The 16327-nt window shown below is 42.2% G+C and overlaps 1 protein-coding gene across 2 annotated transcripts in view; it reads left to right on the top strand.

Annotated features, from left to right (window-relative positions):
* Nucleotides 1-16327, top strand: part of DESI2 (desumoylating isopeptidase 2) — a 52160-nt gene that overhangs the window by 18763 nt on the left and 17070 nt on the right. The window contains exon 1 of one of the 2 annotated variants that reach the window (XM_055147427.1): nt 15374-15428. The exons of the other annotated variant lie outside the window; for it this stretch is intronic. The gene's annotated coding sequence lies outside the window, so the exon portion shown is untranslated. Of the gene's footprint in view, nt 1-15373; nt 15429-16327 lie in introns of those variants that run through there. 2 annotated transcript variants of the gene reach the window in all.

The following is a 16327-nucleotide window of genomic DNA, read 5'->3' on the forward strand; positions in this document are numbered from 1 at the left end:
CCTGTTGGGTGTTGTAGTTTGCAATAGAGGTATTGAGTGGCCATCATGCTCAGTCTATAGTCTACTTTCGGTATGCAGTTTTCAACCAGAGTCGGTCCTCCCAACATTCTCTACTAGGTGTTCCCTTCTCTCTCAGCTGCCTTTTCCCCCAGTATGTGAGGCCAGTTTCCAAGCTGTGGGGCAGACCTCCTGGTTCTTATCTCTGCTACTCTTGGGTGTTAGTCTCCCATTCTGTTCCTTTATATTCCACAGATGAGTGCGATCTTTCTATGTCTGTCTCTTTCTTTCTGACTCATTTCACTCAACATGATACTTTCCATGTTGATCCACCTATATGCAAATTTCATGACTTCATCTTTTCTAACAGCTGCCTAGTATTCCACTGTGTAGATGTACCAAAGTTTCTTTAACCAGTCATCTGGTTTTGGGCAATCCTTGTTTCTGTGTACTCTCCGCTGTACATCACAGTGAACCTGCTTCTCTTCTATCCTAATATATCTCCTAGCTGATCAGGTAGCAAGTAAGAGGGTCACATCATCCACACTAGGTCAGAACAAAAATATCAATTGAGGAAGAGTAAGGTCTGAGGCAAATGGTCCCCCTCGGTCAAGCCTGCTGTCTGGACTCTGCTATAATAGCGTAATGCGGTTCTTTGTCTTATGGGGTAGCCTGGAATCAGTCTGTGTGGATTTGTCTCCTTTCTCCTGCCTCTTGGTTGTATGACTTTAGGAAAATTACTTAACTTCTCTGTGCTTCTGTTCTTTTTTGAGGTGGGAGTTATACTGTACTTAGCTCACGGGTTGTTAACAAGAAGAATCAACATAAACAAAGTTGTATCCAGCAGATAATAAGCACTAAGGTATACTAGCTATTGCCATTACCAGCATTTTTATATACAGGATATTAGAAGGTAATTGAGCTCTAGTTTGGATGCTTTCAGCAATTAGAACATTTAATAATGTAATTTTTTGAATGTTCTCACTTTATCTAAAGAATATTATATAATATAGGACAAAATGCTCCAAAAATGGTCATTACAAGTAAGCTTATGTTTGACACAGACTCTATGGTAGAATCACTAAAGTTGGGGTTAATTGGATAGCCTTTCTTCCTTGTGTTAGATTTGACAGATGGTCTGATGATCCTTTTAGCTAGATGAGCTTAATGGAGCTAATTCATAAGTCAACATTTGTGAAATTGCCGGGGGGGGGGGGGCGGCGTGGGAGGGTGCTGGGGGAGGTAAATTAGCTTGAGATGGCATTGTATACCTGAGATGGCATTTATATACTTACACATTCTGGTTCATAGTCCAGCAATAAGTTTTGTTTGTTATGCTTTTTTGGGTCACACCTGGCGGTGCACAGGGGTTACTCCTGGCTCTGCACTCAGGAATTACTCCTGGCAGTGCTCAAGGGACCATATGGGATGCTGGGAATCAAACCCGGGTCTGCCGTGTGCAAGGCAAATGCCCTACTGCTGTGCTACCGCTCCAGCCTTAAGTTTTTAAAATAACAAGGCATTCCAGGATGTTAAATTGTCCCTAGCATTCTCAGTATAATCTATTGTATATTTTATAGTTCATTAGGAAGTATAAAAAGAGTTGTTGAAGAAAGAGTGCATGAGTTTAGGTGATTGCCTTTTATGCAGTTGGCTTGTGTTCGATCCCTGACACTGCATGTAGGTCCCCCAAGAATTAGCCAGGGCTGATGCAAGAGTACAGAGCTGGGAATAAGCCCTGAACACTACCACATATGCCCCCCCAAAAAACAAAAGAACGTTCTCAGAAGCTAAGGATAGAGCACATACTGGGTTCAATCCTGGCACCGTAGAGCCTCCCAAAATATTATTGGGCCCAGTCCCCCAGCTCCTGAGTACTGTTGAGAGGAAGAAAGAAAGGAATGGGAGGGAGGAAGAGAGAGAAAGGGAGAGAGAATAGGAAGGAGGAAGGAGGGAGGGAGGGAGCTTGTTCAAGTACTAGTGAAATCCTGATTTCCACAAGGAATTTATTCACTGGATTCTCTCCTTCAGATGTGAGGGTTAGTTGCAAATCCCAAAATAGGAAGTCTCTACTGCACTGCATTAGTATAGGCACACCTTGGGGATACTGTAGGTCTAGCTCAAGACCACCACAGTGAAATTAATATTGTGATGAAGTAAGAAGAAAGCTTTGGCTTCCTGGTACGTATAAAAATAATACATTCTCACTATACTTTAGCCCAGTGTTTATGAAAGTTTACTAGGGGCAGGTGGGGCTGGGTCGGGGTGGGGGCAGGCAGTAGTTAACCTCAGGAGATGCAGGTCAAGGGTGTTTTATGTTTGTTCACTTAAATAAGGTTGATTTCCATGGGGCACTGAATGATCCCTGCCCCCCCACACCCCCCGAAAGGTGGTATTAGCCAAATAAGTTCAGAAACTCCGTGTACTCTGTTAAGTGTGCAGTAGTAGCATTATGTTAAGAAAGAAAGAGGAAGGAAGGAAGGAAAGGAAGGAAGGAAGGAAGGAAGGAAGGAAGGAGGGAGGGAGGGAGGGAGGGAGGGAGGGAGGGAGGGAGGGAGGGAGGGAGGAAGGAAGGAAGGAAGGAAGGAAGGAAGGAAGGAAGGAAGGAAGGAAGGAAGGAAGGAAGGAAGGAAGGAAGGAAGAAGAAAACCTTTAAAAATACTTTATTTGGAACAAAGAGATAGTACACTTCCCTTGTGCGCAGCCAGCTGGGTTCAGTCCCCAGCACCGCATATGATCCTTGAGCACAGAGCCAGGAATAAGTCCTGAGCACACCCATGTGTGCTTTGCTGGTAACTAAACATTTAAAATGCAATTTAAACTGAGAAGCAGCTTAAAAGGGACCCTTTCAGTACTGTTTCTCAACTTTGTCCCGCACTAAGAAAGACATCTTGTATCATACAGATTATTACACACACATACCTGAAACCAATATACAGAAAATGCCTTATTGTATTTGATATTTTTAGTAAGTTCTACTGCATTATATTTCATTCATGTAAGATAATGCAGGGCTGGAGAGGTAACTCAAGGGGCTGGGTGCATGATTTGCATGTAGAAGCCCAGGTTTGTGCCCTGTAACCCATCCTCTGAGCCCTATTGAGAATTAGTAACACAGAGCACCACTGAGTAGAGCCCCCAAAGTAGAATAATAAGAACAAGAGTATAAATACATGGGTTTACCCCCACTAATTTTAGTATTCTCTTACGGTTTGTAGTTGAAAACTGGTGGGGATGTTGACTGGCCCAACCTTTTGGGAAGACAGTATAGACATTCTGAAAAAGCTAGGAATTGAGCTTCCTTATGACCCAGCAGTTCCACTCCTAGGAATATACTCCATGCATCCAAAAATCAATGCAGAAAAAACTTCTGCCTCCTTTGTTCATTGCAGCAGCAGCAGTATTCACAGTAGCCAAAATCTAGAACAACCCACTTGCCCAAGAACAGATGACTGGATAAAGAAGCAGTGGTACATATATGCAGTGGAATATTGCTCAGCTGTAACATGAAGTCATGCAACTTGCTTCACAGGCTCAAGCATTGCTTTGTGTACGAGAACCAGAGCAATGCCAAGGAGCGATCTCTAGACATCACCAGATGTAGCCCCAAAACAAAACCAAAAAAGGCCAGTTTTAGAGTAACCTTAAATTTTATTATCAAATTTGGGAGTTGGGGGTAAAAAAGAATGCAGTTGAATACTTGGGAATAATAATCCTGAGACACATACAAAATTAGGCCCACCAAACTAGAAGTATGATTTCTCCTTTAGTGTATGTGTTCCTATGTTTGATTGTTGTCTCGAAGGAAATTATAGCTTAACGTTTTTTGCTTTTAAGCCACGCTTAGTAGTACTTAAGGGCTTCTGCCACTCTGTTCTCAGGAGTCACAAAACATTTACAAAACTTGAAGAACTCAAACACTACTTAAAAATTACACCCTCTGTAATTAGGAGAGATTACTTTGGGGGGGGGGTGGTGTTGCTGCATCCCTGAAGATGCTCAGCGCTTATTCCTGGCTCAATGCTCAGGAATTCCTCTTGGCAGGGTTCTTGGGATCATATGGAATGCTGGAGATCGAACCATGGTCAACCACATGCAAGGCAAGTGCACTATCTACTGTACTATCTCTCCAGCTCCAGGAGAGATTACTTATACAGATTGGGGCTTTTTAATAGTTAGCAAAAATGTATAAAGAATTTTATAATGAAAATGCTTTTATCATTCATATATTTTCTTCTTAGAACTTAGAAAATAGTAATGTGCTTTTTTTTTTCTTTGGTGGTAGGGATGGGGGTTGCAGCACATAGGGGCTACTCTTGGCTCTGTGGTCAGGGGTCACAACTGGTAGTGCTTAGGAGATTTAACTAGGTTGTAGTGCCAGGAATCAAACTGAAAACTTTGGCACTAGGATTGACAGACACCTTAACACCTGTACTATAGGGTTGGCTCTAAACTGGTTGGCTGAAAACTTTGGCACTAGGATTGTCACCTTAATACCTGTACTGTATTTCTGGCTCTAAATAATAAGTTATACTCCTTTAAATAGGCATATTTTCAATAATATCCTCTGGTAATGAAAAGATTAGACCTTTTAAAAATAATAATAAAGTGGAATGTATGTGTAATGGCATAATCTGTGTGTGATGGCATAATTTCTTACAGTGTAAAGTGATTTATAGACATAGCCCTAGATGTTCATGATTTCATCTAAAGTTATTAAGAATGTCTGAGTGCATGCGGGTGAGTTTTTATTGATTCTAACAAGCTCTACAGTAAGAAATCGTAGACAACTGAGAGATCATAGGCAACATATGACATAAAGTCCTATAAAAATAGAGATTGCTCCATGATTATCTATCCAGTGGACCAAAAAGGCATTTAAGGGCACTTGTACACCATGAACATCAAGGACAGTTTTCTAGGAGATGGCACAGCTTCTATTCAGTTTCTTTGGACTTTAGTATTTGAATTGCCTTCTCTAGTCCCTAAGTGCCTTTTTATGAGAAGTAAAACACTTGAACCACATAATCACTGGTTCTCTGTTTTTTAGGGGGAGTGGATAGCCATACTTTGTACTCAGATCATCTGTTACTGTGTTGTAAGGAAACCAGGCTTATGTCCTAAGTGGTTATATTAAGTGTTTTTTATATTCTATATTAAGACAGTGGCATTTATCTTTTAAGTTACTTTCAAAGAAGAAACATAAAAGCTAATTGATAAGGCTAGTCACTGACTAAAGTTTAAAAGTTTTCTATCGAATAATTTTACATTTTATTCATTTACATGACTATAATATAGCATAGTTAATTCATTTTTGTAATAATTTAAAATGTTTAGGCCTCTATTTTGGCCCCGAAGCAATGTTGAGCTCTAGTGTAATTATATTTAAGAATTTAAGTATATTTAAGAAGGTAGTTTCACTATGAATTGCTTCTTCACTTTATAGATTAAATGCCTAAAAATGCCTGGAAACGCCTTCTAAACTTAAGTGGTAGTGGTATCATAGTAGATAAAAGTGTGTGTCAGTGGTCCCTCCTTGGCCCTCCTGTATGCATGAATTTGGGAATCATAGATTCTTAAGGTTCTAGTAAATCAAAATCAAACCAAAATCAGATGTGATACCCCAACCCTCTGCCCTCACGAATACATAAGCAGCCTTTAAAATTGCCTTCTTTACAGAGATGTTTCACTCAAATCTGTACTTCTTGAGTAAATAATTACTTGTAGGAGTCTAAAGTAGAATCGTATTAACTGCCATTTGCTATTCCTTTCAGTGAGCTTTTGGTAAACATCAACCTCTGAAGGTCCTTGAAATTCCGAGGCTTATTTACATTTGTGTACTCTGTTTTCCATGATGTAAAACAAAAAATATTGGGGAAGGAGCACACTGTCCACGAATATGTGTTTGCTAAAGCACTTTTCAAGGGACACGTAATCATTTAATTGCCACAGCAGTGCTCTGTGAAGAATGAGGCCGAAATTTGACAAGGTGTTCTGACTCCAGAATCCTTGAGATGGATTAGGTGCCAAATGAGGTTGTAGGGCCTCAGGCTCTCAGCTCAGCGCAGTGTTTTCCATAATGTTCAAAGGTTTCAGCTTGAGCTATTTGTAATATTTGAGTCACTTTTTTAATGTAAGAGTAATCTCTGAAATTAATTCAAATACAATAGAAGAAATGACCTCGTGATCTAAACTGGAATGGAGGAAACTCTTTGGCCCTTGGGGAAATATAGCTGACCAAACTGATACCCCAGTGTTGAAAGTTTAGATAGGTGGTTGGCAGGGAAATGTTGTTACAACTCTTCTGTCATTTCATGGCCTGAGAAAAAATCCTTTGTGGTAGCATCTGACCGATTCACTGTTTTCCATTGAGGGGTTAGAATGGTGTTAGAAGAGTCAAACTTGGGGCTGGAGCAATAGCACAGCAAATAGGGCGTTTGCCTTGCACGCAACCGACCTGGGTTCAATTCCCAGCATCCCATATGGTCTCCTGAGCACCTCCAGGGATAATTCCTGAGTGCAGAGCCAGGAGTAATCCCTGAGCATCACCAGGTGTGACCCCCCCCAGAAAAAAGAAGAGTCAAACTAGAAACTGATTTTCAAATGAAAACATCTGATTTCCAGGTGAGGGAGATGGCACAAAGGACTGGAGGACATGCATGCATGTGGGAGCCCAGAATTTGATCCCTGAACAACACCAGGTGTGCCCCCATTTCCCTCAAAAAAGAAAATTTAAAAAGCCAAGCATGGGTTGCTTTTTTGCGATTAAACTTTCTCTTCAAGTTTGGTTCCAGTATCTATCACTCTTTACCCCAACTTCTGCAGTTGTCTTGGAGCAGTTATTTTTAGTCTCCTGAGTATTCATACTTTTCAACTTGGAACGAAATCCCGAGTTTTTTTGAAGTTCAAATTACAAGCAAAGATTTTAAATAAAATTATACAGAATCTTCCTTTACCCGCCTCCTCCCCCCCCCCCCAGCATATAATGTATTCATTTTGTGTTCTGAGCCATCAGAGGAGAGGAGGGGATCTTGTGATGCCGGGGATGGAACCTGGATCTCTCACATGCAGACAAGAGCATGTACTCCAGCTCTTTGACCTATATCCCAGCCCCCATAAGCATGTAATTTAAAATGCTTGGTGTCTGCTATGTTTAGACAGCAAAATCAGTAAAGCCATGTAACACTGTAGCACTGTCATCCCATTGTTCATCGATTTGCTTGGGCGGGCACCAGTAACTTGTTGTTACTGTTTTTGGCATATCGAATACACCACGGGTAGCTTGCCAGGCTCTGCCATGCAGGTGGGATACTTTTGGTAGCTTGCCGGGCTCTCCAAGAGAGACAGAGGAATCAAACCCAGGTTGGCCTCATGTAAGGCCACATGCAGATGCCCTACCTGCTGTGCTGTTGCTCCAGTTAAATCCATATCCAACAAAATTTAACAGAAGTCTTGCTAACATACGTAATTCAGCAGCTTGGTTGGTTTGTTTCTCTGGGTGCATACTCTTGGCTGTGATTTCATTTGCATGTTAATGTTGGATTTTCTGTTAGAAAATATTAGTGTTTGTATTATTCTATAAAAACATGAATTTCCACAGAGTAAGTTTGAGAAACTCTACTCAACAACCTTCAAACCATAAAATCATTAGTTAACTTGTGTACAGACTGACATGTTCTGGACTTTTCTTGTAAATGGAATCCTACACTTTGTCATCTTTTGTGATTGACTTCTCTCACATAGCACATTTTCAAGTTCATGTGCAGTTCGTGTCAGTATTCAGCCCAAGTTTGATACCCAGCACCGTATCTGGTCCCTGCAAACCCTGCCAGGATGGTCCTTGACCACAGAGCCGGGAGTATCACTGGTTGTGGCCACAAAACCAACATTAATAACAATAAAATAATGAGTAACATTATAATACTACATAATATTGTATAATAGTATTGTGGTAATGTACTTTATACATCAATTGACTGTGTAGGTTGTTTCCACTTTGCAGCTATTGTAATATCATTATGGAATTGGCCACAACTTTCTGTGACTACATAGCTTTTAATTTTTTTTTAATTTAGTTTTTATTTTGAAACTGATTTACAAAGTTGTTTGTAGTAGGTTTCAGGCATACGATGTTACCACCTCCAGTCTAACCCCCTTGAACCCATCCCTCCATCAGTGACCCCAGGTAAGAATATAGGTTTTGTGGTTGTTGAGTTTTTTGTTTTGTTTTGGGGCCACAGTCTGTGGTGCTCAGGGGTTACTCCTGAATCTGAACTCAGAAATCACTCCTGACTGTGATTGGCAGACTATGTGGGATGCCAGGGATGGAATCAGGGTCGGTCGCATGCAAGGCAAATGCCCTATTCACTGTACTATCACTCTGGTCCCAGGATAGAGTTTATTAAATTTTTACAGTGGCCACATGCAGTAGTGCATAGGGCTGGGTGTTGGGTGTTCACGTGGTAAAAAGGATCACATTCATGAATGCTGGATATGTTTGCCACAATTTAAGCTATTTCCCTGATCCTATAGTTTTGTCTCAATAATCTAGGAGTGAAATTGGTGGGTCTTGTAGTAACTCTAGATTTCATGTTCGAAAAATGACCAACTTTTCTAAACTCCCACCATTTTCTCCTCATCATTTCAGTTTCTATCAGTGGTAGTAATAGGATGGTGATTTGTCTGATCCTTGTTCATACTTGTTACCATCAGTCTTTCCTAGAATAATCATCACAGTTGGTATGAAATTATACCTAATGGTTGTTTTAATTTCGAATCTCCCTAAAATGCCTGTTTGGATCCCTAACCCATTTTTAAATTGGTTTATTTGTCTAGAGTTTTAAGAGTTCTCTGTAGTTCTCTATAGTCTCTCTCTTCTTTGTTTCTGTGCTCACACATGTTTCTGGCTCTGTGCTCGGGGATTACTCCTGGAAATGCTGGAGGGACTATATGAAATGCTGGGGACCAGACCCTGGGCAGCTGCATGCAAGGCAAGAGCCCTACCCTCGCTTTTGTCTGTTGTCAAGTATGTGATTTGTCATTGGTTCTTCAATCTGTGGGTCACCTTTCCACTTTATTGACAGTGTCTTTTTTTTCCTTTTTTTAACTTTTTGGGTCATACCTAGTGATGCACAGGGGTTACTCCTAGCTCTGGTTACTCAGAAATTACTCTTGGCAGTGCTCAGGGGACCATGTGGGATGCTGGGAATCAAACCCGGGTCGGCTGCATGCAAGGCAAACGCCCTACCTGCTGTGCTATTGCTCAGTGTCCTTTTGAAGCACAAAAGGATACTTTTTATGAAGTTCACATTATCTGTTTTCATAGTTGCTTATGCTTTGGTATCCCATGTTAAAAGAAAAAAAAAGCATTGCTTACTGTAAGAACATAAAGATCTGTTTTCTCCTAATAGTTTTTTTTTTTTCTTTTTGGGTCACACCTGGCGATGCACAGGGGTTACTCCTGGCTCTGCACTCAGGAGTGTGCTCAGGGGACCATATGGGATGCTGGGAATCGAACCCGGGTCGGCCGAGTGCAAAGCAAACGCCCTACCCGCTGTGCAATCACTCCAGCCCCCTCTCCTAATAGTTTTATAGTTTTACTTTAGGTCTTTGATCTGTCCTGAATTAATTTTTGTATATGGTATGAATTAGGAGTCGATTTTCAGTTATTTGCATGTGGATAACCAGATGCAAATTCTAAAAATCGTACCAGTGGGGCTGGAGTGATAGCACAGCGGGTAGGGCATTTGCCTTGCACGCAGCCGACCCGGGTTCGAATCCCAGCATCCCATATGGTCCCCTGAGCACCGCTAGGGGTGATTCCTGAGTGCATGAGCCAGAAGTGACCCCTGTGCATCGCCGGGTGTGACCCAAAAAAGCAAAAAGTAAAAATCCTACCAGTTATCCCAGTTTCATAGATTTAACACTGTATCACTGTCATCCCGTTGCTCGTTGATTAGCTCAAGCAGGCACTAGTACCGTCTCCAAGTGAGACTTGTTGCTATTTTTGGCATATTGAATACACCCTGGATAGCTTTCCAGGCTCCGCCGTGTGGACCAGATACTCTCGGTAGCTTGCTGAGCTCTCCGAGAGGGATGGAGAAATCGAACCCGGTCGGCCGTGTGCAAGGCAAACCCCTACCTGCTGTGCTATCGATCCAGCCCATAGCTTTAAAACATACAAACAACAGCTTCTTTTTCCCATTCAGTTGTCTTGGCAAATTTGTTGACACAATTGACCATAAATGTAAGAATTTAGTTCTAAATTGGATTTCCTATCACTGATCTCTATTTCTGTCTTTGACTGCTGTCGCTCAGTATTGTTTTGAAATCGAGAAGTACAAATTTTCTAACTTTTTTCTGATTGTTTAGGCTGTTGTGGACATTTCCAACATTATTTGTCAATTTCTGTCATGTAAAAAAGGCAACTGGGGGGCTGGAGAGATAGCACAGCGGGTAGGGCGTTTGCCTTGCACGCGGCCGACCCGGGTTCAAATCCCAGCATCCCATATGGTCCCCTGAGCACCGCCAGGGGTAATTCTTGAGTGCAGAGCCAGGAGTAACCCCTGTGCATCGCCAGGTGTGACCCAAAAAAGCAAAAAAAAAAAAAACAAAAAAAAAACCTAAAAAAAAAAAAGGCAACTGGTCAGTTTGGGGTGTATCTTAACAATAATCACAATATCTGAGTGTGCTATGTCTTTTTCTTTAGGTTATTTTTTAGTTTTTTTCAATAATGTTTTTATGTTTTGGGGTAAAAGTTCTATAGTTAATTTGTCAAATGTAATCCTAAAAATTTTTGGTGCAACTGTAAATGGAATTTTTTTGTTACTGATTGTTAATTTATGGAAAGTGTTTTTTACATTAACCTTGCACCTTGAAACCCTTCTTACTTTACTTATTTTTAGAGTGTCTTAGTAGCTTTTTTAAAGTTTTCTATAAAAAAGATCATGATATCTGCAGATACAGATAATTTTTTTTTCTTCTTTTCTGATCTGATTGCCTAATTTTTCCCCCTCAAACTGTGCTAGCCAGACTCTCTAGCATAAAGTTTTACAGGTAGAGCAAAAGCAGATGCCCTTGTCCTGATCTTTAAAGGAAAGCATTATCACTTTCAAGTCTAAGATTAGTTGTAGGTTTTTCATAAATGTCAGTTAAGGAGGAAGTTTTAATTCTGTTTCTATTTTGTTCAGCATTTTTATTATGGAAGAGTATTGAATTTTCTGGGGGGATCAAGTTTTGGGGTCACACCTGGTAATGTTCAGGGCTTATTCCTGTCTGCTCAGGTGTCACTTCTGGTGGTGCTGGGGAAACATATACAGTGGCAGGGATGGAACCAGGGTCAGCAACATGCAAGGCAAGTTCCGTACCACCTGTACGATTTCTCTAACTGCAGAGTATTGGATTTTTGTCATGGTTTTCTGTGTCTTGAGATAGATTTTGTAGAACATCCCCAGAGAACGTGCAGGAGCCTGGGGACCTTAGTGACCCTCAGCCCAGGGTTGTGGGGTGGTGTGGGACTGATGGGTTCAGTGCTCAGCCTAGTGGTAATGGTGTGGGCGGGAGAAAGGGACCTGTGGTACCGAGGGGCAAAGTTTGGGTCTGACGTTGGCCAAGCCTGCACTCCATTTCTTCGAGAGCTCTCCTTGGCCTAATCATAAGGGTTTCGTCCCTTATTCTATTACTGATGCTCTAGTAATTGACTTTTGTCATATGTTAATCCTATATTCCATTCCCAAAATAACTCCCACTTGGTGCTTTCAGGGTACTTTTCTTTGGGGGCCACACCCCATGGTGCTCAGGGCTTACTCCTGGTGCTGCTCAGGAGCCAGCCTGGCACAGGCGCATGCAAGGTAAGAGCCTTGCCCACCTTATTATCACACCGGCCCCTGGCTTGGTGCTTCTTAGATGTTGTTGCTGGATTCAGTTTTTTTATTTTTCTTTTTGGGTCACACCCGGTGATGCTCAGGGGTTACTCCTGGCTCTGCACTCAGGAGTCACTCCTTGCGGTGCTCGTTGGACCATATGGGATGCTGGGAATTGAACCCGGTTCGGCCGTGTGTAAGGCAAACGCCCCACCCACTGTACTGTCACTCCAGCCCCTGGATTCAGTTTTCTTGTATTTCGTTGAGAAATTTTGACTATATTCACAAGAGTAATTGTTCTGTAGTTTTCTTGTGACATCTTTGTCTCCAGTGTTGAGTTAATGCTGGTCTCATTTGCTTGAAAAGTATTCCTCTTCCACTTTTTTTTTTGGAGTATTTGTGAAGCATTAGTATAAATTCTTTAAATATTTTGTAGAATTCAACAAAATTACCTCATTGTAAGCTTTTCATTGTGGGTCGTTTTCAACTGCTAATTATGTTCTCATTCATTATAGATCCATTCAGAGTTCCCAATTCTTCTTGAGTCAGTTTCGGTAGTTTGTGTCTTTCCAGTAGTCTGTCTTTCCAAGAATTTTTCCATTTCCTCTTAATTATCCAGTTGTTTGCCGTGCTATGTTTTGTTTAATTAGTGAGATTGTTATTTCAAGTTTATTGACCACCATTTTTTTCCCCTATGATTGCTTATCTGGTAGTTTGCGGGGGATGGGCGCAGTGTTTGTTCTATTTTTTTAATCTTCTCTCTTCCCGGGACCCCAGGTCATGGGGTGAAGGATCAGAATGACCTCTGTACATGTTTGGCACCAGAAATTGAAGCTCGTGACTTTGTGCTAGTGACTAAACCATCTCTGGTCCCTTTCTTGCTTAGAAGCCCTGAGAGCAGGGCTATCAGGATCACCACAGTGCTTGCACACGGCACTGGGGTTTGAGCTTGTGGCCTCCAGCCAAGCACACTAAGCCAATGAGCCACCCCCCAGAACCTGTTCATGAAATTCCATATACAGTCTCCCTTTCCAAACCAGAGTTCCCAGACTAACTTGGCCTACCACCCCTTTTCAGCAAAGTATCACTTATCTGCCCCACCTCCCCAGGAATCTACTTTTTTAAGCAAATAAATGGAAAATGCCCTCAAAAATTGCACTCCCATTACATTACCTGCCTGGATTGTCCCAGGCTGCACCCTCCTTACCCCCCCCCTCCACTTGGTGTCTCACTTTTTGAGTAAAACTGGTCAAAACTTTGGATTCTCAAACTCTGAATTTTAAATAGATTTGATAAATGCTTTGGGAAGTCCCTTGCTGTAGGCACCATCACTACTCTCCTTCTAAAATCAGATTGGCTTGGATAAAAAGGTGCCCTTCCCATGGAATGCCTTGCCACAGTGGCAGGGTGGGGTGGGGGGGAGATGGGATTGGGGAGGGTGGGAGGGACACTGGGTTTACGGGTGGTGGAGAACGGGCACTGGTGAAGGGATGGGTTCCAAACTTTGTATGAGGGAAGTATAAGCACAAAAGTGTATAAATCTGTAACTGTACCCTCACGGTGATTCTCTAATTAAAAATAAATAAATTAAAAAAAAAAAAAAAAAAAAGGTGCCCTTCCCTTTCATTTACTTACCACCCACATCGTGACTATCCAAAATTGGAGCCAAATAGAATTAAGATAGAGGGGGTGTGGCCTCGTACTAATCTTTGTTGTGTTTTACAAATTTTTCACTCTCCATGCTTTAATTTTTTATCCTGTTTATATAATTTCCCACAGTCAAAAGCTACGACTCTTATGTTGAGTATCTGTTCTTTTTCCTCTATGAATTCGAGGTTTGACTTTTCTTAGGTTGGCTTTTCATTGAAGGTTTTAATATCTTAGTTTTTAGATACATAAATGTATCTTTATGCATAATTCATCAGCGAGCTTGGAAATCAATCCTTTATCTTTAATTTATCTGGGGGCACATGTTTGGGACCACACCTGGCAGTTCTCCAAGTCCTGGCTCCATGCTTCAGGGGTTGTTCCTGGCAGTGACCAGAGGACCCTGCCTTGGGAGCCAGCCTAGGCTCTCTGCACCGAACCCTCAGGCCTTCACACTGAGCCTTTATCTGTTTTAGCTGAGAACCATAGGCCAGGGCCAAAACCAAGTTGGAATGAAAATGAATGCTAGGGCTGGAGAGGCAGATGAATGGGCTGGGTGGGGAGGGAAGCTGGAGCCCATCCCCTCCGAGGGGCCCCAGGGAAGACAGCCAGGCATGCGGGCAAGAGACTCTCCAGCCTATCATTAGCCTTAAATATACCACCTTTATCATAGGCCAGATTTCTTTTAGTGTACATGGATCTGTCTTTGCTGTAGTACCATACTCTTCTAACTATTGTTTTGATATCGAGATGTTAAAGTTTCTTGTGCTTTTTATTAAGTTTTATGCAACCCTAGCATTCATTTTCATTCCAACTTGGTTTTGGCCCAGGCCTATGGTTCTCAGCTAAGACAGATAAAGGCTCAGTGTGAGGGCCTGAGGGTTCGGTGCCTTGGGGGTACCTGGCCACCCTGCTGCTCAGAGGCCTCCTGGGCTGCCCCCGCCCCTGCTCAAGGATTGTGTCCTGCCAGGGACTGAACCAGGGTCAGCTACATACCGTAATCCCTATACTTGGTCTCCAGCCTATCACCAATCACGAATCACGAAATCCCCGTTAATCGTCGATTTCTCGAGCGGGCTCAGTAATCTCTCCATTCATCCTTTCCCTGAGATCTTAGAAGTCTCTCTCGATTCAGCCCTCCCAATGATGTCGCACTGGAGGCTCTTTCAGGGTCAGGGGAATGAGATCTAGCTTGTTACTGGATTTTGCATATGAATACACCATGGGAAGCTTGCAAGGCTGTCCCATGTGGGCAGGAAACTCTCAGAAGCTTGCCAGTTTCTCCCAGAGGGACAAGTAGGCTATAAGATATCATGCTGCCGCTTTGTGGCCGCGCGCTTCTGGGAGCTCACTTTTAAGTCTCTGGATGTTAGCCGTTGATGGAATTACACACACCTGGGTTCCTCTGCCGGTACCTTCATGCCGGTACCTGTCCGAACGTGTGGACAGGGGCCTTGAGCATGGCTGTAGCTAGGTTCCAGTGGTCTTTGGCCGCCGGGAGCTCTGCTCAGGGTGGGGAGGGAAGCTGGAGCCCATCCCCTCCAAAGGGCCCCGGGGAAGACAGTCAGGCGTGTGAGCAAGCAAGAGACTCTCCAGCCTATCATTAGCCTTAAATATACCACCTTTATCATAGGCCAGATTTCTTTTAGTGTACATGGATCTGTCTTTGCTATAGTACCATACTCTTCTATTATTTTGATATTGAGATGTTAAAGTCTCTTGTGCTTTTTATTAAGTTTTATGTTGCTATTTAATTTTTCTTCCAGATGTATTTTAGGAGGAAAAAAAGCTTTAGCTACCCCTATGCTTCCTGTAGCAGTATATGAGGGTGTACATTTTATCAAATCTGGAAGAAATTTGGCTAGGGGTCTGGAGCGAAGTTAAGAATTGAATAAAACAAAAAAATTAAAGACAGTGCAAGAGGTAAGGTGCTTACCTTGCATGTGACTGACCCAGATTCAAATCTCCAGCACCACATATGGTCCCCTGAACATTGCCGGGGTCATTCCTGACAGCAGGAAAAGTACCACTGGGTGTGGCCAAAACCTCCCCCACACTACCACCAAAAAAATAATGATAATAAAGACATTACATTTAACTCATCTGATAAGCTTGTAACACTGCTCAGGGCTTGCTTTTGAGGAGATATTCTACCCCATTTATACTTTTTTGGTTTTTGGTTTGGGGGTACACCCAGCTGAGCTTGGAGGCTATTCCTAGCTCTGTGCTCAGGCATGACCCCTAGTGGAGTTGGGGGATCATCTGCGGTGCCTGGGTTTCCAACCAGGGTTGGCAAATTGCAAGGCAAGTGCCTTAATCCCTCTACTCTCTCTGGCCCATTCTGTGATCTCAACCTCTTTCCTGTCCATTGTCCCAAAAAATTTCTACCATGTTACCTGTGTACATCCTCTTCCTGGTACTTATTCCCATTTCTCTCTATCCTAGCCCATCCCCACATTTTCTGTCTGGGAAAATCTTAATTTGTTTCTAAAAACTAGTTTAGATAATACCTTAACTGAAAAATTGTCTCTCATGTCCATAATAACATGACTTGATTATTGTTGTTGTTATTATTATTATTGTTGTTCTAACTTGATTATTTCCTGTCATTATCAAAGTTCGAGGTAGGTCAAAACATATACCATAAATGCTTTTTGGAAAATAATAAAATATTTTTTATTAAAAGATCTCAGAGTGTTCACTAGAAAACTAAATGAACAAAATTAAGTTAAAGTGGGGCTGGAGAGATAGCACAGCGGGTAGGGCGTTTGCCTTGCACGAGGCCGACCCGGGTTCAAATCCCAGCATCCCATATGGTCCCC

This window comes from Sorex araneus, chromosome 9 (genome assembly GCF_027595985.1).
Source record: "Sorex araneus isolate mSorAra2 chromosome 9, mSorAra2.pri, whole genome shotgun sequence".
Classification (NCBI taxonomy): domain Eukaryota; kingdom Metazoa; phylum Chordata; class Mammalia; order Eulipotyphla; family Soricidae; genus Sorex; species Sorex araneus.